Below are 26,572 nucleotides of genomic sequence, written 5' to 3'. Positions count from 1 at the left end.
CCTTCTTCCATTGTACCTTCAGGACCCTTTGAGCCCCACTTCCCCCATTCTTATTGTGGGGAATGGATCTCCAGTCAGGTCTCACCAAGAGGTCGGAGCCATTCTCGGAGCCTTGGGGAGTGTGGTCCTTTCTCTGGCTGGGAAACTGATGTCCAATGGGTGATGGATACCTGCAGACTGGAGATGGAGGCCTCGGGACCCACTCCTGGCCATGGGCCTTAGTTGTGTGTCACCAGGAAGCTGTAGCCTGTGCCAAATCTTCTCCCTGGTTCCCTTAGAATATAGTTGGGCTACTGTGAACCTGAGATGTGGGGGATTTTGTCACTGGACAGGACTTCTTGTCCAGAAAGGACCCATTAGTAAATGGGAAAATGGAGGTCAAGGAGAGTGCCTGACTAGCCCTAATTACTACAGGGTTGAGCACTGAGGCTGGGATTTGGCTTCCTAAAAAGCCAACTGGGTGGTCCCTACTAAGACCTAGGCGGCATACAATTTTTTGGGGGGTGGCCTGTCCAGCTGTCTTGATCTTTTAGTCTCTTAAAGAGTGCCTCACTTTCCAGGGGCTTAGTTCTTCCTTCCTCCCCACCCCATCCCACCCCATTTACCACCCCCGGTCTCTTAAAATGGACAGATGTCTTTTCTACCATACACCACAGCTGCAGCCAGACACAATTTCTCTAAGCCCTGGAAACAGGTGTGGAGTAATTCTTACACACACACACACACACACACACACACACACACACACACACACGCACCAGGAATGAGGGGGACTCAGGAAGGTGGCCAATTTTGGAAGCAGCATGGGTTTCCCTCCTCCTCTGGCTCCACCTGTGAAATGGGAGGGCAGCCCTCGATGAACACTTCCCACTGTGGGTTCCACAGCGCAGAGGACTCTGAGAGATAAAGGAGGAGACTCAAAGCCAAGCAAAGCTTGGAAACACTGCAGGGAACACCCGCTCCTGAGGCGCTCCAAGGGTTCACGGCAATCTCAGACACTCTGAAGAGTACAGCCCTGAAGAAACCCAGGTTCAACCAAGGACTTCCTCATCACAGGTGACCCTGACAGCTCATTGGGATCCAATAAACAAACCCACCCTGGTGAACATCAGTCTCTATGGAGCCTTCCCAGGCCTTTCACTTTACCATGGTCCTCACTGCTCTGCTTTGCACCCCGACTGTTCCTGGAGGCTTATGGGTCGGTCCTCTGTGGCTTGTTCTGATGGGACAATGGCTCTGGAGTAAGAGAGGAGAATATTGTAGTTGCCAAACATTCAGTAGGAGGATCTTGAATGAAGAACTTAAAAAGGAAAAGTACCTCTTCCGTCCCTACCATCCAACTTCTCAGAGAAATAACCCTTCACACACATCTCTTAAATGTCCCCAAAGGCCTGGCACATCCTTTACCTGGGCAAGAGACTCCCAGCCTGGGCTCCGGGCTCCATAGCTGGCCAAGTCTCTGCCCTTAGGCAAGTCTGTTCATCTCCAGAACTGTCTGCTTACCTCTAGAGGGACAAACACTTCCTTCTCCCCAGAATTGAATGTTGAGATAAATGTAAAGATGGCTAGAATGCAAGGGGAGCTCTGTAAGCATGGTGGAGGAGAATTAAACCTCCAAATAGAGGAAGATTTCTTCTGTTTTAGAAGGGAGAATACTGAAGCTCAAACATGTCCCTGGTTTGACATTGCACAGAGCTTTCCCTCTTTATCTCATTTACAGGGAAGCGCTTCAGAGCTTTGGAAGTAAGTGTGTCTTGCTCTACATTTAAAGTATTTAGCAAGTGTAATTTTCTATTTCCTATTTTATTTTCAAACCCAGGGTATAGTACATGCTAGGCAAGCCTTCTACCACCGAGGTACACCCCCAGCCCTGATTTCCTTTACTCTTAAAATGTTCACCCTGGGCTGGGAATATGGCCTAGTGGCAAGAGAGCTTGCCTCATATACATGAAGCCCTGGGTTCGATTCCTCAGCACCACATATAGAGAAAATGGCCAAAAGTGGCGCTATGGCTCAAGTGGCAGAGTGCTAGCCTTGAGCAGAAAGAAGCCAGGGACAGTGCTCAGGCCCTGAGTTCAAGGCCCAGAACTGGCAAAAAAAAAAAAAAAGGTATATTAAAATGTTCACCCTTCCTGAACAAGTAAAATGCTTGTATGAGAGAGGTAGAAAACAGACCTGCTTTTTTTGGAAAGGTGTGTGGATGTGGGAAAGAAGAATAAGTTATTTTAAAATAGATGTTCACTTGGGGTCACACCTGTAATCCTAGGTACTCAGAAGGCTGAGCCCAGAGGATTAAGAACGTCCATGAAAACTCTTATCTCTAACCACCAAAAAAAGCCAGAAGTGGAGCTGTGGCACAAGCAGTAGAACACTAGCCTTGAGAATTAAAAAAAGAAAGAAAGCTTAGGACAGTGCCCAGGCCCTGAGTTCAAGCCCTAGGACTCATTCTCTCTCTCCCCTCCCCCATCTCACTCCTTTACACACACACACACACACACACACACACACACACACACACACACACAGATTTTTAAAAAGTAATAGTAGGTTAAGACAATCTCATTTTAGTTCATAAAGTCCTCTTCCCACTAAAGAAGGGAGAATATTTACCCTGCCCCCAGTCCTTGGAGAATAGATCACAAGACTCCCAGTGGATATCTGAAACTGCACACAGTACCAAACCCTACATTTACTATGGCTTTTCCCTTGTACATCCAAACTTATGATGGAATTCAATTTTATAATTATACACAGTAAGAGATTAACAACAATAATAAAATGGAACAATTTTAACAATATGCTATAATGAGATTGCCAGCATCACTGCTCTTGCACTTTGGGGGCCATTAATAATTAAAATAAAGATTACTCGAACATAGCACCGAGTTGTCATAACAATCCGTCTGAAAACGAAGTGACTAACAGGGTGGTAGCATATACGGCATGGATACATTAGTCAAAGAGGGTGGAACAGAGCAAGACAGCAAAAATGTCATCGTGCAGCTAAGAGCAGCATGCAAATTAAAACTTAGGAATTGTGTTGTGTGTTGGTGACTCCTATAATCCTAGCTACTTAGGAGGCTGAGATCTGAGGATCCTGACATCTGAAGCCAGTCCAGGCAGGAAAGTCCAGGAGACTCTTATCTCCAATTAACCACCAAAAACCTGAGAATGAAGGTGTGGCTCAATTAGTAAAATACCAGCCTTGAGTGCAGAAGCTAAAGGACAGTGCCCAGGCTCTGAGTTCAAGCTCTAGTACCAGCACACACACACACACACACACACACACACACACACACATCCCTTATGAAATGTTCATCACTCTGGTCCCCCTTTTAGCTACTCAGATGAGCTCTACATGCTGCCATCAAGTACCTCCCATTCTGTACTCGGAGTACGGCATCATCACCCTAAGCACCTTTTCTTGTAAAAGGAGAACCCAGGCAACATACAAGATCTTCAGGAAAGGATTTAACTGCTTTCTTTAAACCCCTGTCCCAAGTTTTTTTTTTTTTTTTTTGGCCAGTCCTGGGCCTTGGACTCAGGGCCTGAGCACTGTCCCTGGCTTCTTCCCGCTCAAGGCTAGCACTCTGCCACTTGAGCCACAGTGCCGCTTCTGGCCGTTTTCTGTATATGTGGTGCTGGGGAATTGAACCTAGGGCCTCGTGTATCCGAGGCAGGCACTCTTGCCACTAGGCTATATCCCCAGCCCATCTGTCCCAAGTTTTTAAGTCATTTTATGTAGCACCATATAAGATCTTCAGGAAAGGATTTAACTTTCTTTAAATCCCTGTCCCAGGTTTTTAAGTCATTTTATGTAGTACAAGGAATTGAGAAAAGAGTGGGAAGAAATGAGGAGAAAACCTGAGAATATAAGATCCCCATGTGCACTGCTTTAGGGTCTTCAGACCCTTCCTCTACAAACATCATGTCTCCTTTTTGATATTTTTGTGGGTGACACAGAGGCCATTTAGAGCTGTTGGGAACAGGAAGTTTTTATCCCTGCAAGGGATGAGTACTAAGTCAGTCCCCCTGTGTCTATGACTGTCATCAACCACAGTGCAGAGCAGTAAATTTCAGCTATATCTCTTTCCTTCCTTCGACTATGTTTCTTCTCTTCATCATTTACATCATATTACAACCACAGAAACTGGATAGAGTTGTTTGGTGAAGCTTAAACTGGTCCAACAAACATCACCATGTGCTTTAAAAAAACAATTTAGTGTTACTATTAAGGTATTGTACAGAAAGGCTACTATTTCATAAGTAGTAATGAATACACTATTTTTTTTTTTGAATAATGTCACCCCTTCCTTTACTTTCTCTCTGACCATGTGATTTAAGAGTCTCACGGTCTTTCCTGCCTGGACTGCCTTTGAACCATAATTCTTATATCTCAGTCTCTTGAGTAGCTAGGATTACAGGCTTAAGCCATTGGTACCTAGCTTTCTGGATGATGCTCTTACCTGGAGCAAATAAAAGGATTGAGAGAACGTTCTGACTGTGAGGGCTTAGTAGGAGATGTGCTATTGCCAAATTGTGTTTTGTTTTGTTTGTTTTTAAGTTCACCCAGTTGTTCCTCCTGACTGGCCTCTTTTGCAACCTTTTACTAGGAGGCTGTTTGAATTGTGGACAAGAGAAGAGAGTACTGCTCTCCCAGCGCTGAGGTGGGACAGGTTTTAGCTTTGCTCATCTCATTGAAAGACACAGCCCAATTCCAGTAGAAATCTAGGAGTAAAGACAGCAAATAAGCACATCTCCCACAGACTGAATTTTAGATCTCTACCACAGGTGACATTTCCTGCCCAGGTTTCTGATGGATCAAGACTCTCTCTCTGATTCTTTCTCTCTCTCTTTCTCCCTTCTCCTCTACCTCTCTCTCCTCTCTCTCTCTCTCTCCTACTACTGCTTTATTAGCACTCTGGATCAGAAGTGGGCTGGGGGCAGGGAATTGTCTGTCATCAGGGACCTGATTAGAACAAGGACTTAATCAGCACTATTTATGAAGGTGTTTTGTGCAGAAATTTGTAGTATGTGATGGGAGGGGTTCTTTGAAGAGGAGCAGGGAGAAAAGGACAGGATAATTCAAAGCTCATGGGGGAGGGGTCCAAACAATGCTTAGGACACGAAGCAGACTTTGTTAACAGCGGTCTTCTGAAGGTCTCTGGCCTGAGGATCACCCAAGGTCTCAGAGAAAAGACAGGAGCAAGGACAGAGCAGTGTCTTCAGGTCACTCAAGTCCCGGCCGGCTCAGGGAGCGATCCTTCCTCTCCACGTGCAGACAGGCCAAAAAGTGGTCAGAAAGCATTTCTCAACCAACCCCCCCACCCCCCCCCCCACACACACATTAGGACAGTGGAAAGAATTCTAATTTGAAATAATGAGAGTCTTAGATTGGTCACATGACCTCTTGGGACCTGGTTTTTCCTGTGTGTCAAATAAAACCTGGTAATCACTCCCTGACTCTGGGGGCCAGTGTGGCATGAGAAAGTACCCAGTAAAGAGTGCAGATGTTGAGTTTTGTTGCCAGTACATGGGAGCTTGCTCACCTGCTTAGTGTTGGAATGACAGGAGCTGGGGCCTGGCGGGTTACAAAAGTCCCTCTCCCAAGGGTGACGCCAGGAAGTTAGTTCTCCCTTGCATCCAAGTTAGTGCTGGCTGGCAGTGATATTAAAACCGATCAAGCCTAACCAGTTGGTTTGGCAGCTTTAGAATTAAAAGCCTGGGAGGGCAGAGGAGCCCCAAGGTTGGGTGTAAGAGGAACCTCTTGCTTGGAGGAGACCTCAGTTTAGGATGGGTCTAACCTGTGCTCATGAGTTCTGGATCTGGGTGAGTGCTTTAAACCCGAAGCCTGGCTGGGCCAGCTCAGATTCTGCAAGCTTTTCAGGGTGGGCTAGAGACACTGGGTCTCATCAGAGAGGCCCAAGAGGGAAGTGGGGAAGGGGGACAGTTTTGAGGAGGGGGGTCTGGAGGCAGTAGTGAGGGAGGAAGGGAAGCTCCAGTTCTTGTGTTCTGTGTGACACAAATGCTGCTAAAAGTAGCTCTTGGTACAGTGACCGCCAAGTGCCCCCCATGGGTAGGTGGGGAGGGGTTGGGGGGAAGAAGGATGAAAGAGATGGGAATTCTCGTAAATTTTTAATCTGAAAAATAAAGAAAGTGTGAATTAGAATTAATGCAGGTATTAAATATTTAAACTTTCTGTACTCACTTTCATTTTTAACATATTCCTCCCTCAAAAGCCTCGATAATGCTTGTCGGATTTGTTCTCAAGATGTCCCTGTCTCTCTGCTTTCCCTCCTGCACGCCACCCCCCCCCCCCGCCCCCCCGCCCAACCTCCCTGGGCTCAGTCCCAAAGTTAGAATGCAGGTATTCATCATCCTGATGGAAATTTTCATTTTATTTCTCCTACAGGAACCGTCTGATCTCTTTTTCTCCCCCTCTCTCTCTTTATATTTATGCTTTCTCTATATGGCAGCATAAATAATTAATGCCATTATAAACACATCCTATGCAAAATATTTATTAGAAAAAATAACTCTTTAATTTGGCATGTCATTTAATTCCAATCATAGCACACAAGCTACAATTAATTCCAGGGCCGGGGAATCCAGCCTCACTGTTAACACTTAGAGACAGGCAGGGTTCCTCACACTGACACTTCCTTGGGTTTTTGGCCATTTGTTATTTGTGTGCATTAGATTGATGGAGGCAGATGGCACCTACTGTCCAGTGGGGGCTAGGAGTGAGTCTAGGAACTAGACAGGAAACAATGCTCTCTTCTGCAGAAAGGGAGGCAGTTCTAGGCCCCTTCAAGTACATTTGTAACATGCATCCAAAAAGCTGCTAGCACTTTCAGAAAGGAGCCATTTGTTACATCTCATGAGAGTGGTGATGATGGCCATTGTCCCTGGAATTCTAGTGAGTTCTCACAAAGAACAGGCTTGGGGGCATAGACACAAGTTCTAAAAGGTTACATTTCAGATATGCATTGATTTAACAAATATGTATCGAGTATTCTACATATGCTGGACATCGTAAGGGGCATTGGAGACAATAACACTAAATAAGATAGGGGTTGGAGATGAGAATATCTCCATCCATATTCCATCATTGCTTCTATTCATTGTCTTTCTCCCATTAAGCTTTCTGGCTTATTTAATTACTTATTTTTTGGGCTGGTCCCGGGGCTTGAATTCAGGACCTGGGCCTGAGGTTTTTTTCTTTGTTTGTTTGCTTGTTTGCACAAGGCTAGCACTCTACCACTTGAGCCACAGCTCCACTTCTGGCTTTTAGTGGTAAGTGATTGGAGGTAAGAGTCTCACGGACTTTCCTGTCCTGGTTGGCTTTGAACTGGGATCCTCAGATCTCAGCCTCCTGAGTAGATAGGATGACAGGTACCCAGCTACTTTCTAGCTTTCTTAAGGAATCAATCATAGAGGTTCCATCCGTATTAGGGAATCGTGGATAATGTCTGAATAACTCAGTTTTCCTGGCTTTATGGCTTCCAGTGGGCTTAGCACAACCTTGCAAATGAGATGGAAATGACCACTACCACCTTCTCCTGGGAATGGTTCAAAACTGAAAGGACTGGCATCAACATCCACCTCTCCTGGCTCAATGTGATCTTCCCACGGCAGCTAGAGAAAATGCTCTTTTGGGAAACTGCTGATCTTGCCATGACACACTATGGCACGCCATGTGTTACCTCAAGGTGACTTTTAGCTGAAGCCGTGAGGTTTTAATTTCAGCCTTAATGTGAGCTGAAATGTGTTAGCTTTTCCCCCATTGAATATCTTCTATAATTGTCCCCAAGCCTGATGTCATTCAATGTGGATTCTCAAGTTAAAAACCTCCTATTCACTGATGGTCTAGGCTCGTGTTAATTGTTTCAGGAGATCGAAACTAATGAAGGGAAGACTTGTACCCTGGAAAAAAAAATCTTTCTTTGGCAATTAGCAATTTGCCACTTTTCACTCCAAAGGCCAATGTGGTCTCCTCAGCCCATAACTTCACTGAGGATCAAATTAAAACAAATGGTCCTGGCTCCCAACCCACCTTTCCAGAGAGACTCTAGTGCTGTCTGAGTTTCAACTCTTCCAAAATAGGATGATGGGAAGAAACATGGAAATCATAACTGGCAACCCAGTCTCCTTTCCTGACCTAGTATCCTAGATCAGGGCCTATACCTAGAGGTTGACGTCTCCCTTGAAGGCCTTCTCACTTGGCTAGGTTCAAACAGGATCAGGGCCAGCTGCCTTGAGGAGTGACACAGAAGGCTGTGTAGATATAAATCTCTGTGACTTGATCTCTACATCTTTCACTGGGATGATCCTGTCTAGTGATTTGGAGCAAGGTCCTTTGAAGGACCTTTCAGTTCCCTGCCCTTACCAACCTTTCCTCTCTGTAGAAATGGCCACAGAACTGGTCCTACGTAGGATCTAGGATTTAATGTGAACTCCTTTGTTAGGAGGATTTCAGGAGCCCCGGAGTAGTCTTCACACACTGCTGTAGGTTCACCTTGGTCATTTGGCTCTATTTTCAGAAAATGGACTTCAGCTCCCATTTGTACAACATGTCCAATCTCATGAGCACTCTCATTTCTGGACTTCTCCAAAGCTGAATACTTACTCGATACCATATCCCATGCTCTTCTCTCCTGAGTAGAGCTTCCATATTTGTTCTTGGGCTGCTTTCCAACTCCTACCGCCATCTAAACCAGAGCTCATCTGTGGTTCAGTTCTCAGTTCCACCGCTGTCTTCATTCACTCAGGATCGTTCAGACTATGTCTGAATTCAATGGAGGCTCAGTTCCTGTCTTCTAGAAAGCTCTGGTTTCAGTTCTGCTTAGTTCTTTAGCTAAAAAGAATCCTGTTGTGAAAATAGCAGAGCTAAGGGAGGAATGACAGCAAATTGATGACTCAAGAAGAAGAAGAAAATAATCCCACAAGCTTGGTAAAGAAACATTTCCTCTGTGGGCTTCAGTGCAGCTCATAACCCAGAGCCATTTCCTGGCTCTGATCAGCCCACAGAGCCCAGAAATGACATGACTCCAGTAGGAGCCTTGGCAAAGCCTGACCTCTGATAGGGAAGCCACATCTGCCCAACCCCCAGCGGCCCACACACCCTAGGATGCTTTTTCTTGGTTAATAAAACCTGCTCTTGTTTTCCTAATGTCCAGGGCCTGCAGTGGCAGAGCCATGGCCGATAAGCGCTACCGTGACAAACCAGAGAACACAACAAGCCTGGAGCCACTGAGTGCCATTTATTGAACCTGACAAATATCCAATAACCCAGGCTTCTTGCCTGCTCTCCTAGAACATTTGGCATAAATTACATGGAAGCTTGGATGAGGAGTAGTTCAGATGGGGAGGAGTGCTGGTAATGGGCGCCTCTGGGCCTCCGGAGCAGTGGGGCTAGGACAGCTCTCCAAGTCTTTCTTGTTCTTTTCCTTTTTCCCCTCTTCTCCCCTCCCCTCCTCCCCCTCCTTTCTCTTTTCTCCTTTCTTCTCTTCTTTCCTTTTCCATCCATCCATCCTTCCTTCCTTCCTTCCCTCTTTCCTTCCTTCTTTTCATCCTTCCTCTTCCCTCTCTCCCTCCACTTCTCTCTTAACTCCCTCCCTCCCCTTCTTCCTCCCTCCTTCCTTCTTTCCTTCCACTTACAATGGCACTCAGGCTAACCTTAAACTTGCCATGGTAGCACTAGGCTGCCCTCGAAATTGACAGCCTCTTACCTCAGCCTCCTGAGTGCTGAGGTTACAAGTGGTGACACCATGCCCACCTTGTAGTACTTTTCTGAAATTCTGCCTCACTGTGTGGCCAATCCTGGGTCCATTGTGATTGAGCCACCACTAGAATGTCTGATCTGGTGAGTAATAACAATAAGACATGTAGGAAGCCCTTAATCACCAATTAACTACTAAGTCCAATCTGGATTCTGTTGTCCTAGTTTTACAATGGAGATGGCTGAGATACAGAGTTTAAGTGATTGCCAAAGTCCTTTGACTGGTGGATGAGACACAAAATTCAAGCTCAGCTTTAGATTCTATATATCATATTTCTTTGCCTTTCTGTTTTCCTCCAATGTCCTCTTCACAATGTAGAGAGAATTCAGGCCTTCCTTGTTTTCCCCTGAAAGCAGAGTGAACATTCAAGAGTTGTGCTTTAGGTTCTGATGGTGTTAAATAAAGAGGACATGGGAACAGCTCCTCAGCTTCCTCCAACAGGAACAGCCTTCTTCAAAGCATCTTCCAGCATCTGCTGACTTCCAATATCTTTAGCATAGGTTCTGCTGTACATAGGAAAGGAATCGCGAGGAATCGATGCCTTCTGAAAGCTGGTTTTTGATCCTTGTTTCTGGGGGGAGACAGAGCGCTATTGAGAAGTGCTGTCTGTGCTCTAACCACATTGCACACAGAGGAAAACTGCAGGCAGGGCAAAGGGTCTCAGATCTTTGCCTCTCACTCACTAGCATAAACAAGCCAGTCTGCTACATCAGGCTTCAGTGTGAGAAAGCATGCTCTGCTCCCCCAGGAAGACTGTGAGAGACTGCATGCTGGTCAGGAGGAGTGGCCTGGTGGGTCAGGAGGGCAGCTGACAAGGTGAAGGGATTCCCTGGGCAGGGCACCGGTCATGACAGATGTTTCCCTTGGCAGCCCAGTATGCTTCTCACCACATGAAGTTCTCCTAAAAACCCAGAGGAGCAGCTGAAAATATCCCAGGCAATATGAAAATGAATAAAAGGATCAGCAAACAGAGCCCAGCTTCTAAGCAAACAGAAGAAAAGGCAGGCAGGGAGGCAAAACAAGAAGAGAAGGGGGAAGTGAAAAGAGGGCCATGGACAGGAGGAGTAGGTGCAGGTAGCATGGCTCCTAGTCTGCTCTGTTTGGAAGATTCCCGCTCTGTCTTCTACCTCCTTGGGAGTTAAGGAAAGCAGAGGAAAGAACATGCTTCTCCGCTTTGAGCCAGACAGACGACTCTGGTGGACAATGCCTTGTGATCTGGTGTTTTGTCCACTATTTTCTAGAATGGAAGCGAGGGTGGGCTTGGGTCCTGTGCCTTCTTCCTATGAGTTAGGAGGGCTAAGTTCCTGACCCAGCTGTAACTACATGACCATGGTTAGATTTCTCATCTGGGCGCTGTTAGATTCCTGATTAGCAAAATGAGAAGATTGGTACAGATGACTTAGGGGTCGGGGGAGACCCTTTCAGATCAAACACCATGGTTTTTGCTTTGGATCATCAGCAAAGACTAGGATGCCCATTTCACTGCTTGTTGGACTGTGCTAATGCCCTTCGGGAGTGTGTCTGCTGAGACACATGGGTGACAAGGCAGTTGTGTGAGCAGGAATCAACAGAATACGAGTCTTGATAGATTTTATGATAGATTTTCCTCATGGATATCAGCGCAGGGTCAAATGAGGGACGGCTTCCTTTCTTCACTGACAGCGTCCTTCACAGGTAGTGTTAGGCTGGCTCTGGAGCCATGGATTAGAGCCAGGGGGGTCCTAATAGGTATGAGAGTTATAATGTACTTAGTGTTTTCCCTGTACCCAGAGACATGCTGGGCATTTGTATTCATTATCTCATTTACTTTTGTATGAATCTTTTGTGCCATTTTGGTAATTGGCCATCAGTGCAGTGTGAATAATGGAGTCAGTTGAGGAGAGAAAGGAAAATGAGAAAGTGGACACAGTGAGTAGGCCTCTATTATTGTCTTTCACATGAGCATCAGAGAGCTCAGGTGACATATCCATGATTACCTAACTTAGATCTAAAGGATGCAAGGGCCCACATTGCACCTAGAAGGGGGGATGATACTTCACAGTGGTAGACTTGAACCCCCAAATCCTTCCTCCCAGAGGCAATCTTGTCTCTCCCCAAAACACAGAGCACTCGGGCTCAGACGCTGGGTTCCCTCTTCTCTGTTGTATTGGCCCTGAGCACTGGAACTCTGTCACTTTATACAGGACAACTATTCATGAAATGGTGGCCTTTTGATGTTTCTCAATTCTTGAATAAACTAGAGAACAAGCTGGAGGCATGATTCAAATGGTAGAGTACTTATCCAACATTCGAGAGACTATGGATTCAACTCCCATATCCCAATAAACAAACAAATCAACTAAAGACCAAGCTGTGCAACAACCTACCAAGAAGGTAGACAAGGACACACGGACACACAGACAGGAACCAGTTGTCTGCAGTAAGGCTGCCTTGACTTGTTGATGAGCCTGGACTCTATAGGCCATTGCCCTTGCTGCTCTCAGTTTCTAGGATCATGCAGATCCATGAGTTTCTGAGACCTTGACTCAGTTTCTAGGATCATGCAGATCCATGAGTATATATTGGGTAGACACCAATCCTGGGGCATAGAGATAAGCAAAGCAGCACAGGTAGCCAAAAATTGCTTCCTTCAATCAATAACGATGAAGTGCCTACTATGTGCACATCTTTCTTGTAGGAGCAAGGAATTCTGCTGAATAGTATTGCTGCTGTTGGAAGTTTGTATTCTCAGTAGGGGAGGGAAAGTGACTACATGAGGAAGCAAATTCAGAAATAAGAAAATGCTCACTCTTGGTATAAGCAGTGAAGAAGATATAGGAGTATGCTTTGGGAGAATACCTGGCCTGGGGTGGATGGAAGTCTGACAGTGGGGTTTGGGATCGAAATTGATGGATGAGGAAGTGACAGCTATATGCAAACAGGAGGAGAGAGCATCCCAAGCAGAAGGAAAAGAGCAAAGTGCCTAGAATAGACCCAGACCAACATGTCTGGGAAATTTGTATGTTAAGAAGGAGAATGAAGAGGAATGAGGCCAGGAAATAAGAGGAGAAAAGCCTTGGAGCTTATCTTACTTTCAGTGGGAAGCCAACGGAGAGCTATAAGAGAGAAGCTAAGGAAAGCTAGCTGTGCTTTAGAAACACCTCTCTGGCTGCCATGTGACTGTAGACTTGCCAGCAGGCTCTGTAGCTGGACGTTGGCCCATAGCAGTGAAAATGGTTGTTGGAGTCCCATTTATTATGGGAGTGGAACCAGAGAACTTTCTGAAAAAGGGGATGTGATAGAATGTGGAAGGAACCAAGACTGGCTTTTACTAGCAGGGTGGAGAATGCACTTCTGAGTTGGGTAGAGAAGGCTTGGTGGAAGTGGGAGTACAGGCTTGAAGAGGAAAATTAATCTGTTCTGAATATGTTAAGTCTAGGATGCCTCTGAGACACTCAAGCAGAGATGTTGCATAGACAGGTGAATACAGATGTCTGGGGACCTGGGAAGGAGAAGAGCTAGATGTCAATCTGAGAGACCTGAGAGTGTGAGAAGGCATTTAAAGCTACGGGACTAGATAAGATCACATGGGGAGAGATAATGAAGAGGGGGAAGAGTGCTCCAGTATTTTTAGAAAATGCCAACAGGAGTCTGAGAAGAAGTGCCAGTGAAGGATGAGAAAAATCAAAGGTGTCAGAACCTGGAGGAGAAAGTTGGTTTTTTTGTTTTGCATTGTTTTTGTTTTTTGAAAAGCAGCAATTGACCAAGCAGTGCCAAATGCTGCTGAGACATGAAGATGAAGATAGAAAATTGACCATTTGCTTCAGCATGGGGTCGTTGCTCATCATTTTGGTTGTAAGTAAAGTGGTGGATATAAAACCTGACTGGAGTGGGCCGAGGAGACAAAAGATGAGGATGTGAGCATGGTGAATATAGACAACTCCTTTAAACAGACTTGCTGGCAAGGAGAGCTTAAAAATAGGTAGAAAAATGGGCGTAAGAGCAATGGGGTCAAGGAAGGGCATACGTAAAAGAGGACTATATGGAGGTTGTTTCATGTGCTCGGGGAAGATCCAGCAAACATAATGCAAGGAGAAATAGAACAGTTGCAATGGGAGGGGGCGGGGGGGGAAGGCCTTGAAGTAGCAAGAAGAATGGGTTCAGAGTGTAGTGAAGGGGCTGACCTTGGATAGGAGTCAGAAAGCTTTTTTTATTGTAATGGGAGGGGGTGTGGAATGGCTGGAGTACATTGGTTCTGAGGCAGATACAATAAATAACTTATTGATGGGAAAATCAGATAGTTCCCATCTCATAGAAATCTATTTTGTCTATGAAATATGCTGCAAGGTCATCAGCTGGGAATGGGGTTAGAGAGGGAATACTGGAGACTGGGGAGAAAAAAGGAAGTATGATAGTTTTCCCCCAGAGATGGAGAAATTGAATTTTCTAGAGAATGACAGTAGGCTTTTCTGACACTGTTGAGTAAGATTTGTGGTCATGAGTATAGTGAGTCTACTCAGCAAATTTGTGTCATTTTTTTCTCCAGCAGTGTTCAGCTTCTCTGGTGCAGGCACAGGATAAGTGGGTAGAATTAGCAAAGCTAGAGTTTCTGGGCTAGGACAATATAGGAAGAGGTGCAAGAAGGTCAGGTTCTTGGCAAGAGGATAGTTTTGCATTGGATTATGTAGTTAGAGCTGGATAAGGAAGGAAATGAATGCAAGTAGGGGATGATAGTCATGGATAATGGGTGATTAGTAATGAAATGAGGTTGGAGTAAGCTAGCTCTAAGGAAGGCAGGATGGTCAGAAAGGAAGATGTTGGAAATCCACTTTTTGTAGCTGATTTAGTCATTGGTGTGACTAAGTCTAGGGAATGGGCAGGTAGGTGGGACAAAATCTCACTGGAGGCCAGGGAATAAGATGGATCCAAATCATGGATATTGAAATCTCCAACAATGATCCCAGGAATAATAGTGGAGAGGGACCATGATTTAGGTGCTAAATAAATCCATTGACTAAGCAGGATATCTAGGAAGGTTACCCAATGAATGGCAGCTGTGTATATATAGAAGGGTCATGTGATCAGGGCTGGGGATATGGCCTAGTGGCAAGAGCGCTTGCCTTGTATACATGAAGCCCTGGGTTCAATTCCCCAGCACCACATATACAGAAAACGGCCAGAAGTGGCGCTGTGGCTCAAGTGGCAGAGTGCTAGCCTTGAGCAAAAAAAAGAAGCCAGGGACAGTGCTCATGCCCTGAATCCAAGCCCCAGGACTGGCCAAAAAAAAAAAAAAAAAAAAAGGGTCATGTGATCTGATCAACATGCTTCAAGTAAGTTTGAACTTTGAAAGGAGAAAGAGAGATAGCTCAAAAACTGCAGTGGGGAGGAAGGAAGACACATACTTCCTAGTTCTGATATATCCGGGATGCAAGAGACAAAATTGCTTCCACTAAGGGAAGCTGCTGTGTTTGAGAGAGGGTAGCTGCTGTGTTAGATAGACAGACAGAGAGAGAGAGAGAGAGAGAGAGAGAGAGAGAGAGAGAGAGAGAGAGAGAGAGAGAGAGACTCAAAGAGGATTAAGATCTCCAGGGGGCATGGTCAAAGGAAGAGAGAGGCAGCATGGGGCTGATTGTCTATCCTGAGGTACATAATCTGGGAAGTTGGGACTCCTGAAGGCAATTCAGAAGAATAGGAAGTAGAGGCACAACAGGGCACATTCTTTTGTTGATGGTGGTGGTCGTCCTGGGGCTTGAATTCTGGATCTGGATGCTGTCCCTTGGCTCTTCACCTCAAGGCTAGCACTCTACCACTTTGAGCTACAGCACCATTTCTGGTTTTCTGGTGGTTAATTGGAGATAAGAGTCTCACGAACTTTCCTACCTGGGTTGGCTTTGAACTGGGATCCTCAGATCTCAGCCTCCTGAATAGCTAGGATTATAGGTGTGAGCCACCTATGCCTGACTTGAGGGCACATTCTTAAAGGCATAGCAGTCTGTGGTTGAGGACACTTGGATGGCTGGTCATGGTTCATGATGGAGATGTGGGGCCTTCAGTTGAAGACTTGGACAAAAGGGACCCATTGGAGTGAGTATGATGTGTGTGGTGACTGAAGATGTGGGTGGCTCAACCCTGGAAGAATGTTAGGTATTGGCATATGTAATGGAATGTTAGAATTGTCAGAAAGTTATTTTAGATATCTCTAGCCAATTCTTTTAAAAGTTCTCCAGATGAAGAAAATATGACCCAGAGAGATCAAATAATTTGTCTTAGTTCTTCGGGCGACTAAGTTTATTTAGAACAGAGGTACATACATGAACCTGTGGTTGTGTATCACAGGATAGAAGGGGCAAGAATCTTAGAGAAGTCAGCCTCCCCAGACTGGATGAGCTAGGAGGACACTGCCTGCCTAGACCCTACCCCCCACCACACACACACCTTGTGTTCAACATGCTTGATCCCAATAAGACATGAGCTTGGCTTGGAAGGGCCATTGGGAAGCATATTTGTTCCATTCTGTCACCTCCTATGACTCCTTGGTCAAGTGCTCTAGCTCATCTGGCTTTAGGATCTCCATATGTATGATCGTGGTTATGCCTGTGTAGCAACATGGAGGGGTTGTAGCCTGTGCAGTGCAGTGGGTAAGGCTGTACCCAAACTTCTCAGGCCTGGGTTATGGTGTCCCTTGGAGTGGCCTCCTGTCTGACCAAATAAATAAATAAATCATTAACCAAGTATCCTGAGCCCAGCACAGCTTCCATGAAGATCAAAATCTATGAGGACACCACACTTGTGCCCAGGCCTCATGGGCTTAGTGATAGAGGTCTTTGGATTCCATTACTTCATATTCAAATGAGGAGTAAATGGGAGCAACAGAACAGAGCTCTACTCAGTCCTTCAAATTCTTGGTCCAGGAGGGGGCAGGTACCTAATGAATGGGGATGTCCAGAATCCCAGTGAACATAGCCAGGGTGAGCCGGCTCCTACTCTCCAGTCCCTGTCTCTTTTCAGCCTGTGCAAGTGTTAAATACAGCATCAAATTAAGCAAAATTAAATACATTTCCATGCAGTATTTTTCTCTTGACAGAATCAAACAATGCGGTTGCCATAGTAACAGCCTCTTCTGAAAAGGTCACCTGCAAGAAACTGTGTTTTAGGTACAACTCAAGGAGATTATGGAGGATTAACTCATTTTATACATATATATTAAATATATATTTTTTCTTTAAAGGAACTGTTATGAGGGAATAATATCCAACTGAGCTGGAAGATACTCACAGAAAAAATGTTAAGTCCCTGATAAAGGATTTTTTTTTCCCTTTCCTTTCCCCTTTTTTTTTTTTTTTTTTAACCAGCGTGCAGTGGGGTGATATCTGAAATGGCGACTTTGTGTTTTTACTTGGCTTTAATTAAACCTCAGTCGGGGCTGAGAAATGTGGTGAAGCGAGATAATTGCACTATTCCCAGTACAGTTTTTAAACTCCGGCTTTGATATGCACCTCGTGACAGCCTGAACCTGCACCCAGACTCCTGGGGCCTTTTGAAGCTCAGCTTAGGACTGCTGCCCCCTTAACCTGAATGAATCTGGGGGATGCCCATGGGGAATCTCCAATGGGAAACCAAGGCCGGAGGAGGTGGGGCAGAAGCTTCACACAGAGGTAGGAGAGGCCACATATCATGAAATCAGGAGTTCTCCACTGGACTTCCTGGAAATGATAAGCATGAGATAGCCCAACTCAGAAACAGAGTGGGATGGATCTTCTCCAACTTTCCCCATGATTTGGAGAGGACCAAAGTATCCTGTGGAAACCCTTGCTAGATGTACGTTAAAATGGGATTCCTTTGGAGAAGCACAAGCAATCTGAGGGCCAATATATGTTTCTATATAGAGCTTTCTGTCATGAGTTTGTGCAGTCCTCCAAAAAAGAAAGTCTAGGCTTCAGACAGAGCCTAACATGGTCTTACATGGCCCATCAGTGGTAGCCCAAGTATGGAGTGCCAGGATGATGGATATCTGGCTGAGTTACACAAGGAATTTTCCTGTCTCCTGCTTTCCAAGTGGAACAAAAAGGTAGGACAGTGTGGTAGGCCAGGAAGCTGAGGGGTTTCCAAGCAGAAGGTTGTGCAATGAGCAATACCGGTTGCTAGTGGCTCATGCTGTAATCCGAGTTACGCAGGAGGTTGACATCTGAGGATCACAGTTTGAAGCCAGCCTGAGTAGGAAAGTCTATGCAACTCTTATCTCCAATGAGTGGAAGTGGAGCTGTGGCTTAAGGGATAGAGCTTCATCCCTGAGCAAAAATCTAAGAGACAGTGCCCAGGCCCTGAGTTCAAGCCCCAGTACCAGAATTTTTAAAGAGAGAGACAGAGTGACAGAGACAGAAACAGAGAGAGAAGCAAAACAGGACTGCACTAGCTTCCTAGGCACTCACTAACAAGCTTCTGTGAAAGCACATTTGATTGCATCCCAGAGTTGATTCAACCCTTACTGGCCAGGGCTGACCACTCCAGGGTCTTGAAGTTCAGTTTCCTTTGGTGTTCAGGCCACTTATGGGGGTTATGCTAACCTTCTAGTCCACAAAGTCTTAATCAGCACCAGCTTAAAACTATAATGGAGAGAAGGTTTGGAATCCTGGATTATAGACCTGTGTTGTGACCACCTGACCCTGGTGATATGTAATGCAGACTTAGCTGTACAAATACTCTCAAAAATGTTCCCTCAACATCATTCTGGTAAGTTGGCGTGCCAACACATGGAGCTCCTTTCTTTTTCTGATCTCTCACTCCAGCTATTTCTTGGAATTCACCTCAGTGCTAGTCAAGGTAGGCCTGCACGGTATAGTAAACGGGGAGAATGAATGCCATAGGCAGATCTGGGTTTGAATTCGCCTGGTCACCTACCCATTGAATGCCTCTTTTTTCCCCATCTGTCAAGTGGGGAAGAATAAGAGCTATTGTCTTAAATCCTAAGTCCTTAGAGAGTTGTTCTGAAGATTAAATGGAATGACCCAGGGAAGTGGCTGGATAACGTAGGTGCTCAATCGATGTTTGTTGACTATTTTGGAAACACAACTTTTATATAAAACAAAGTGTGTGTTGCCTTTTCTGTGAAATCCAGCCTGCCAGCCTAGGGACCACTGCAGAGATTAAAGCAGCAGCAGCAATTTCTCCCTCTAATCCCCTAATACAATCACTGGAGGTTTTCTGAACTCTTAAGAAAAGCAAATCTATAGTATCCAGGGGAGAATTTTATTTTTAGTAAAAATCAGCCCTACACCCTTAAAACAAGATGCCCATGTGCCTGACTAGACTAGAAAGAACTTAGAAAACACTGTGGCCCTCAGTGAGAGAGGTCATGGCCTTTGAGTTCCCCAAGTCCAGCTCATGTCTTCACTTAGGACAGAGGGTATTTATTTGCTGCTGTCCACAGGTTGGCTGTTGTTCCTGGCATGTCATTTTCCTTGTGTGGGTCCCCATGCAGAGCTTGTCAATTGAGATCTCCCAGGTCCCTCCAGAGGACTCCGGCAGAGAGATGCTCTCTGCCAATTCTAAGCCAAGGGGTTGGAGTCAGGCAAAACCAGGCTTGCAACCTGGCTCTGTTTTATATGGCCTTGGTCTTGTCACTTCCAACTCAGAGCCTCAGTTCCTAATCTGTAAAATGCAAAGATACTGTTTATCACACCATGTCACTGCGGGGGTTAAATGAGATAATACCCATGAAATGTTTACCACCACGATGGTGGTGATTAAGCAGTCCCAATCATGGAATAGTACCAGGACTCTCTCTGTACCAGGGTATGGCCGGCACCAGAGTCACCAGAAAGGGCTGTTTCAACACCCATTTGCATTTTGAACCAGTTCCCAAGTGATTTTACTGGTCCAAACACTGGCATCTACAATCCAATGAGGAAAATATTTGACCATGATCCATTCGCTTTGATACCTGATAGGTATCCCTATTTATTTATGAAAGTTTCTAAGTGGTGGAGTTCAGTTTCCTGCTGTTCGAGAGAGATTTCCGTGGTGATAGAAATGTTCTCAGTGCTGGCCACTTTATTAGATGCTAGCCACATGCTTTGACTGAACATTTGAAATGAAGCCAGCTGATGGAGAACTGCACTTCACAGTTACATGTAAATAGGCACATGTACCTAATGTTGATGGCACTGGACAACGCACAATCTCATAGGCATAGCTTAGTGAAGAGACATCCATTAACCAGGGAAATGAATGTTTTAAGTGGATGTCACCTGAAGAACTGAGCTTGGGACCAAAATACACCATTGCAGCCACCTACTCCTTTAGTGTATGCTCTGACCTTCTTAAGTCCTTAGGCACAGACCCATGAACCTTGGCTCACATTCTTAAATATCTAGATATGGTGGATATGGGAATGATGGAAATACAGAAATGGAGTGTCTAATGTGCATGTGAGATAAACAGACAGTGATACCTCCTGCTAGTAGACATGTGTGGGGACATTTCAGGGAAAGAATAAATTAAAGGCACTTTCCAAAAGACAGTAGGAATCTGAAAGGAGTGTCATCTGGCAGGGTTAGATGATGGAAGAACAGGAGGGTTGGTTAGAAGGAAAACATTATGTGACCCAAGGCTAGACAGCTAGTAACAAATGGAAAGAGAAGAACTAATTCATTCCTCGTGGTGGCGCAGAATGGGAAAGAAAAAAAATGATTATCTGTGGTCAGGATAGAGAAGGGGCCTGCAGAAGAAGACATGTCTGTGTGTATAGGAAACAAGTGAAATGTTATACTATTCAAGCCACCCTGACAGTGTTTACCATAGCATCTCTCATCTCATGTTGTATCTACTGTGCTAGAGAAAGTGACATAATATGACAGTTGAGATCACTGATTCTGAGAGTCATAAAGATGTGGCTTAAAACTAGCTCTGCTATTTATGAGCTGAAAGACCATAGGCAAATTATGCAACCTCTCTAGCCTCCATCTCTCCATCTGTTAATGGAAATAATAATAGCACACACCTGTAGGGGCTGTTTTGAAAAGTAAATGAGATATTCGATCTCAAGTACTCTACACAATGCCTTTGTAGAATGACAAGTGCTTTTTAGAAGGCAGCTATTACTATATCACCTCCACACCTGACCTCTCCTCTCCTCTCTGCAGGCAGCCTCTTGCCTCACCCCTGGGTTGTCTCATAGGGTTAGTACAAGGGCTCAGATTCTAGATCCTCTCCCTAAGTGTGTTTTATCCTAGGTAGAGGTGACCTCTCTACTTGTGCCCCGATCCAGAGGAGTGTAATTTTGCTACACAGCAACAGCCATGATGGATTGTGGTCCCCAGTAGCACCAAGACACAAGAAATAGTATCACCAGAAAACCAACTTAAGCCTGTCCTGATTTAGTACAGAGAAAATGACAGCTGCTGTGCTCGGCTGGCTTCCACCCAGCAGAAGGCTATTTTTTGCAAATAAAATGGTAAGTTGCTAATCAGAAAGATAAATTAAGAAGCATTAAGATAATGATGGTCTAATCACCGTCCACACAGAGAATTGCTAGAGTGAATATCCAGGCTACCGAGTGCTTGAGCGCATTTGGTGATTATTTGTATTATGAAGGAAATGATAGATTCTAGGCCTGGAATCAATCTAGCTCAGGAAACCCACAAGGCTAACCTCTACCCTTGGGACTCCTAAGGGTCATCTGCTCCCCTGTCAGCCGTTACCCCAGCTCTGGGCAGCCTTCCCTAAGCCATTCCTCATGTCTGGCTTGTTTCACATCTAAGGTCCCCCCTTCTCCTACATCTGTGAAGGCACTTCGTGGTCTAGCTGTTTAGGTACCCATGTGTTTCTGCTTGAGGACTGGCTGGGTTGGATATATGCACAAGTCTAAGAACAATAGAAATAGCCTTGCCTGGAAGCAAGCCGGGACCAGAGAAGAGCATAGTGTCATGGTTCCCCCTTGTCCTTCTGTGGACTGGTGGGTAAAAGTCTGGAGTGATTCATCAAGAGTGGAGACAGGTTGGAAGCATGGCTCAAGTGGTAGGGCACCTGCCGATGGGCATAATTAGATACTGAGTTTGAGTCCTGGTCTCAGACAAAAACAAAACAAAAAACCACAGAAACTATTATTCCCCTTACTCTGTAACTGGATGCTTGAGGCCCAAGGAGGGTGGTTTGTCCACATTCTCAGAGAGGAAGCCAAAATGAGGACTTGCTTGGTGCTCTTATGCCTGCTCTTCTACTTGACCAAGAAGGAGCATCGGGAAATCAAACAGATTCCCAGTTCTCTCCTGATGCCTCATTGTGGATAAGAGCATTGAAAGTGTCACAAATTCAGTGCCACAAATAAGTGTGTGTGGCTCAAGTGGCAGAACACTGTTCTAGCAAACATGAAGCAGGCCCTGAATTCCAACCTCAGTACCTCCAAAACCCAAATAAGTGAATAAAAATAATGTTCCAACATGAAAAACAAGAAATGGAACTAAATATGTGGAGAAAATCTCATAGAGTCTTGACAGACTAAAGTGTTTAGATTTGGACTGTCAATGATCAGATTTCCTAAGTTTCAATGTAGACTCATCAGGGGTCCTCTTGTGTAAGACTCTGTGTGTGTGTGTAATAAATGACTCAACGTCTATGTTTGCTGTGAGATGTAAATGAAAGTCTGCATTTCACTTGCTAAGCCTGATATTGTTCCCTACACTAGCAGCAGTTAGGCCTCAGGCCATGGGGGTGCTACAGATAGCCACTGCCTACCTGTAAGAGCTGGGTGTTCAGTTGTCAGTGCCTCCAGCCCTGCTTTTTGCTGGTTGTTTTGGGGAGATGGAATTTTTTGAACTCCTCTGACTGAGCTGGCCTCAAACTACAATCCTCTGGATCTCAGCCTTCTGACCAGCCAGGATTACAGTTGTGTGCCACGGTGCCCCATAAAACACACTTGCATTAAAAAGAAAGAAAAGAACTAAATTTTAAATGGTCAAAGCATATCTTAAAGGTATTTAGGAATATGCCAGTGCAAAGGCCCCTGGGCAAAGAATGTAGTACAGGAAAGAATCTTTGGGGGACATAGTTTCTCGTTGCATTGGAATTTGGGACAAAATAGATTGTTAATCCCAGTTTTCAAAGCGAGTTTCACTGGCTCACACACAGTATTGAGCCGCTTTCTGGCTCTATATCACTTCTTGCTGCCCGCTGAGGTTGTGGGGAGGAGGGATGCTGAGCTTCTGCTTTCTACTGCTGGGCCTGAATTGCCTGCCTGAAATCTGTCAAACCTCCCAGTTTTGGATTGCTGGGCTGGGCAGATAAATGACCAGGACAGTGCTTTGCATCCATCCTCCTCCTCCCTTCCTTGCATTCCTGACCTTGAGTTCCAACTGTGGGGACATCTGTAACCATGCAGTTTAGTCTCTCACTGTTCCAGGGGCTGGCGTTGCTGTTCAGCCAGAACCTCCCAAGGAAGACTTGGTCAGAACAGGCAGGAAGGACAGCACATGCCGAGTGTCAGGCAGAGCACAACTTGGCTTCTTCGTGTCCCTTCTGGAAAGGGAGGGTGGTATTGTGACTTTCATCCTGGAACTCATGTTCTGCGTATGGGCTCCTGCTGAGCAAGCACTTTGGAGTCCTTCCCCTGTGGGAATGGGGGTGGGGGTGGAGCGCCCCCTGTGAACTTGCCAGCCAATGAAAGAAGGCCCTTGATGTGTGTGTGTGTGTGTGTGTGTGTGTGTGTGTGTGTGTGTGTGTATGTGATGGTACTAGGGCCTAAACTCAGGGCCTTGTACTCTTCCCTTAACTTCAGCTATTTCACTGAAGGCTGGTGCTCTACCTCTTGAGCCACACCTCCCTCTGCTTTCAGCTTTTTGGTGGTTAATGGAAATAAGATCCTCAAGAGCTTTTCTACCCAGGCTAGTATCTAACCCTGATCGCAGTCTCCTGAGTAGCTAGGATTACAGGCATGAACCACCAGTGCCAGGCTGAGAGGAAGTCCTCTCAGGAACCACTTAATCCTCATGAGGTACATATTTTATCGCCATTTTAGTGATGGAAAAAACCAAAAGCATGCGAAGGCCAATTAACTTACTCAAGGAACCAGTGAGTGGTGACACTGGAACTCGGCTCTAGGGTTACGTGACTCTGAGCCCACATCTAGCCACAACACTGTGCCCCCTTGGGTAGCAGCCCATAGAGGGAAGGGAAGCAACAAGGCCTTGGGATGGATTCAGGTGTGGGCATGGGCAGGGCAGTAGCCTTTCAGGGCACCTATGTGGCCTTAACCCCACTAGCTTAACTAGGATTGATAGATGACTTACACAGCAAAGCCCAATCCCTTGCACAGACCCGCCACAGTGGCCATCTGGGAAAGGGACATTTGAGTAGTCAAACGCTCTTGGGGGTCATGTGGCGACAAAGCCTAACTTCTCCACCCCAGATCTGCAGTGTAAGGGGTATTCATGCCCTGACCTCCTCCCTCCCCTTCTCTGTTGAAGAACCTCCCTACAAAGCCTGAGCATCACCAGGCAAAGCCCTGAGCAAACATGTGGCTTTGGGGTTTGGTTCCTGGCTGAGTGGGTGGGGGAGGAGACAGGCTGGAAATTCCTGAACACTTCAGTCTTCAGGGGGAACAAATGAATCTTCTTCCCCCCAATCTCCCAGGCAGCTGCCGAGCTACAGAATTTATGGGAGTCCTTCACGCTCTGTGACAGACTGCTAATGAAAGGAAGGCCAGGCTTCTGCGTCTGCCTCCTTTGGTTTCTTATTTGTTGGGGGATTTTACTCCCAAGAGGAAACAAGTGACTGGAAGCCAGGAGGGCCCCCACAGAGCTCTGTAGCCTGTCAGCAGGGCTTGGCTTGAAAGGCCCCCCGCCCAAGGCCACCCAGGGGGCTGTTCTCAGCTCCAAGTACCTGCTGAGGATGTGAAACATGCCTTGGGATAATGGAAACCAGATGGTCAGAGGACCGATGGCTTCTTCCACAGAACCGTTGCTCAGAGTTCTGGCGCAGAGTTCTGACTCTTCTCTTTGGACTCCTCTGATCCTGATGTTTGCTTCAGGCTCCATGCCCAGGAACAGAAGCTGAGAGTCCTGGCCCTGGCTTGATCCAGATGAAACAGACCAGGAAGTAAGGCAGGACGTAGAGGTCATCTAGAATGATGATTCTTAGCCCAGGCTGCACAGGAACTTTTTAAAGGTACCTGGGTTGGAGCCCTACCTCAGATCACTACATAAAACTTCTTTGGGAAGAAGGCCAGGCACTGTTTTATTTTAAAAGCTTCCCAGATGTTCTCACGGGCTGCCCCAGGTTGAGATCAGCTGGACGTCTCCTTTATAAACACTTCCACTTGAGAAAGTAGCCACGGTGGTCAGGACCAGTGACTCTTGTCTCCTGCTCTCACCCCAGAGTTTGTTGTCTCGTCCCATGATGGTTTTTCTCTCCTGTGTCCCCAAGACCCACCAGCCCTGCAGCATGCCTATGGAGGACGGCAGTCACCTTTTGTCTTCAACATGGCTTGTTTCACTTGCTACAGAGTCCCTCCCTTCCTCCAAACCATGTGTACACACATCTCTTGGACTGAGTCACTTCCAGACCTCCCTTGCCCCGTGAGGTCTCAGGATGTGGTCCATCCACAGGTTGCTGCTCAGCCTGTGGTCTGAGGACCAGTGGCATCTGCATCGACTGGAAAATTGTGAGAAATACCTTCATGTGGCTCTACTCAGTCCAGACCTGCTGAATCTGAGCCTTCCTTTCAGCAAGACCCCCAGGTGATTTCTAGGTATTGGTTGTTTAAGGTATAGGATCAAAGCCAGGCACCAATGGCTCACACCTGTCATCCTAGCTACTCAGGAGACTGAGATCTGAGGGTCATAGTTCAAAGCCAGCCTAGGCAAGAGAAGCTGTGGGTCTCTCATCCTCAATTAACTACCTAAAAACCAGAAGAGGAGCTGTACCTAGCCTTGAGCACATGGGCTCAGGGACAGTGCCCAGGCCCTGAGTTCAAGCCCCATGACGGACAGAAGGTAACAAGGTAACAAACAGTACAAGAAATGTATCCAATGCCTAACGTGTGAAACTGTAACCTCTCTGTACATCAGTTTTATAATAAAAACTTAAAAAATAAAAAAAAGAAACAAACACACAAAAGAAGCACATGGGATACGTTACCCAGGCTAGAGCAGGGACTCGGCTTAGCCACACTCTACTGGAATGGGAAGGAAGGATAGAAGACTAGAACCCTCAATCACTTTCCTTAAACAGTTACTGCTCACTACTAGTGTGTCACCTGGTGCTCATTACATGTGTAAGCACCTTCACCAAAGGCTTGTGCTGTCTGGATGCTTTATCCTCTTCCCAATAACCATTAATCAGCCTGCAGCAGCAGCAGCAGCAGCAGCAGCAGCCCAAACCCTGTGAGGGCTAGGTCTTGCCTGGCAACCACAATCTGTTCCTATTTCATAAAAATAAATAAATAAATAAAATGGCTAGGATGTTGTGTTTCTCTCCCACCTCTAGCATGAAAGAGTAGAGGATCAGAGTTCTCTCCCGACCCCCACCCCTCCCTCCCCTTGATGAAAATTTAACCAGCTGTGCAGAGCGAATGAATCCCTGAAGGGGAACGAGGTCTCTGAAGTAAGCTGGGCTGGGTTCTGGGAGCTCCCCTCCTCCCCCCACCCCCCCCCACCAAAAAAAAAATCCTCCTGGTCGTTAATTCTACAGCCCCTGGATCTTTGGCACAGCCTGAACAGGTGTGTCTGGCATGCTAATCGGCCACTCCCCCCACAGCCAGCTGTGCCCAGCAACTGGTAGAGTCCAGTCAGCCCTGGTCAGGCTTTTGATGTGATGAA

General features: G+C 46.0%; 1 protein-coding gene across 9 annotated transcripts in view; it reads left to right on the top strand.

Annotated features, from left to right (window-relative positions):
* Pknox2 (PBX/knotted 1 homeobox 2) overlaps positions 1-26,572 on the top strand; it is a 248,935-nt gene that overhangs the window by 87,151 nt on the left and 135,212 nt on the right. Inside the window, exon 1 of one of the 9 annotated variants that reach the window (XM_048343708.1) lies at positions 5,400-5,829. The exons of the other annotated variants lie outside the window; for them this stretch is intronic. The gene's annotated coding sequence lies outside the window, so the exon portion shown is untranslated. Of the gene's footprint in view, positions 1-5,399; positions 5,830-26,572 lie in introns of those variants that run through there. 9 annotated transcript variants of the gene reach the window in all.

Source organism: Perognathus longimembris, chromosome 3 (assembly GCF_023159225.1).
Source record: "Perognathus longimembris pacificus isolate PPM17 chromosome 3, ASM2315922v1, whole genome shotgun sequence".
NCBI classification, from domain to species: Eukaryota; Metazoa; Chordata; class Mammalia; order Rodentia; family Heteromyidae; genus Perognathus; species Perognathus longimembris.
The sequence above is the reverse complement of the archived record's forward strand: the minus strand, read 5'-3'. Positions and strand labels throughout refer to the sequence as shown.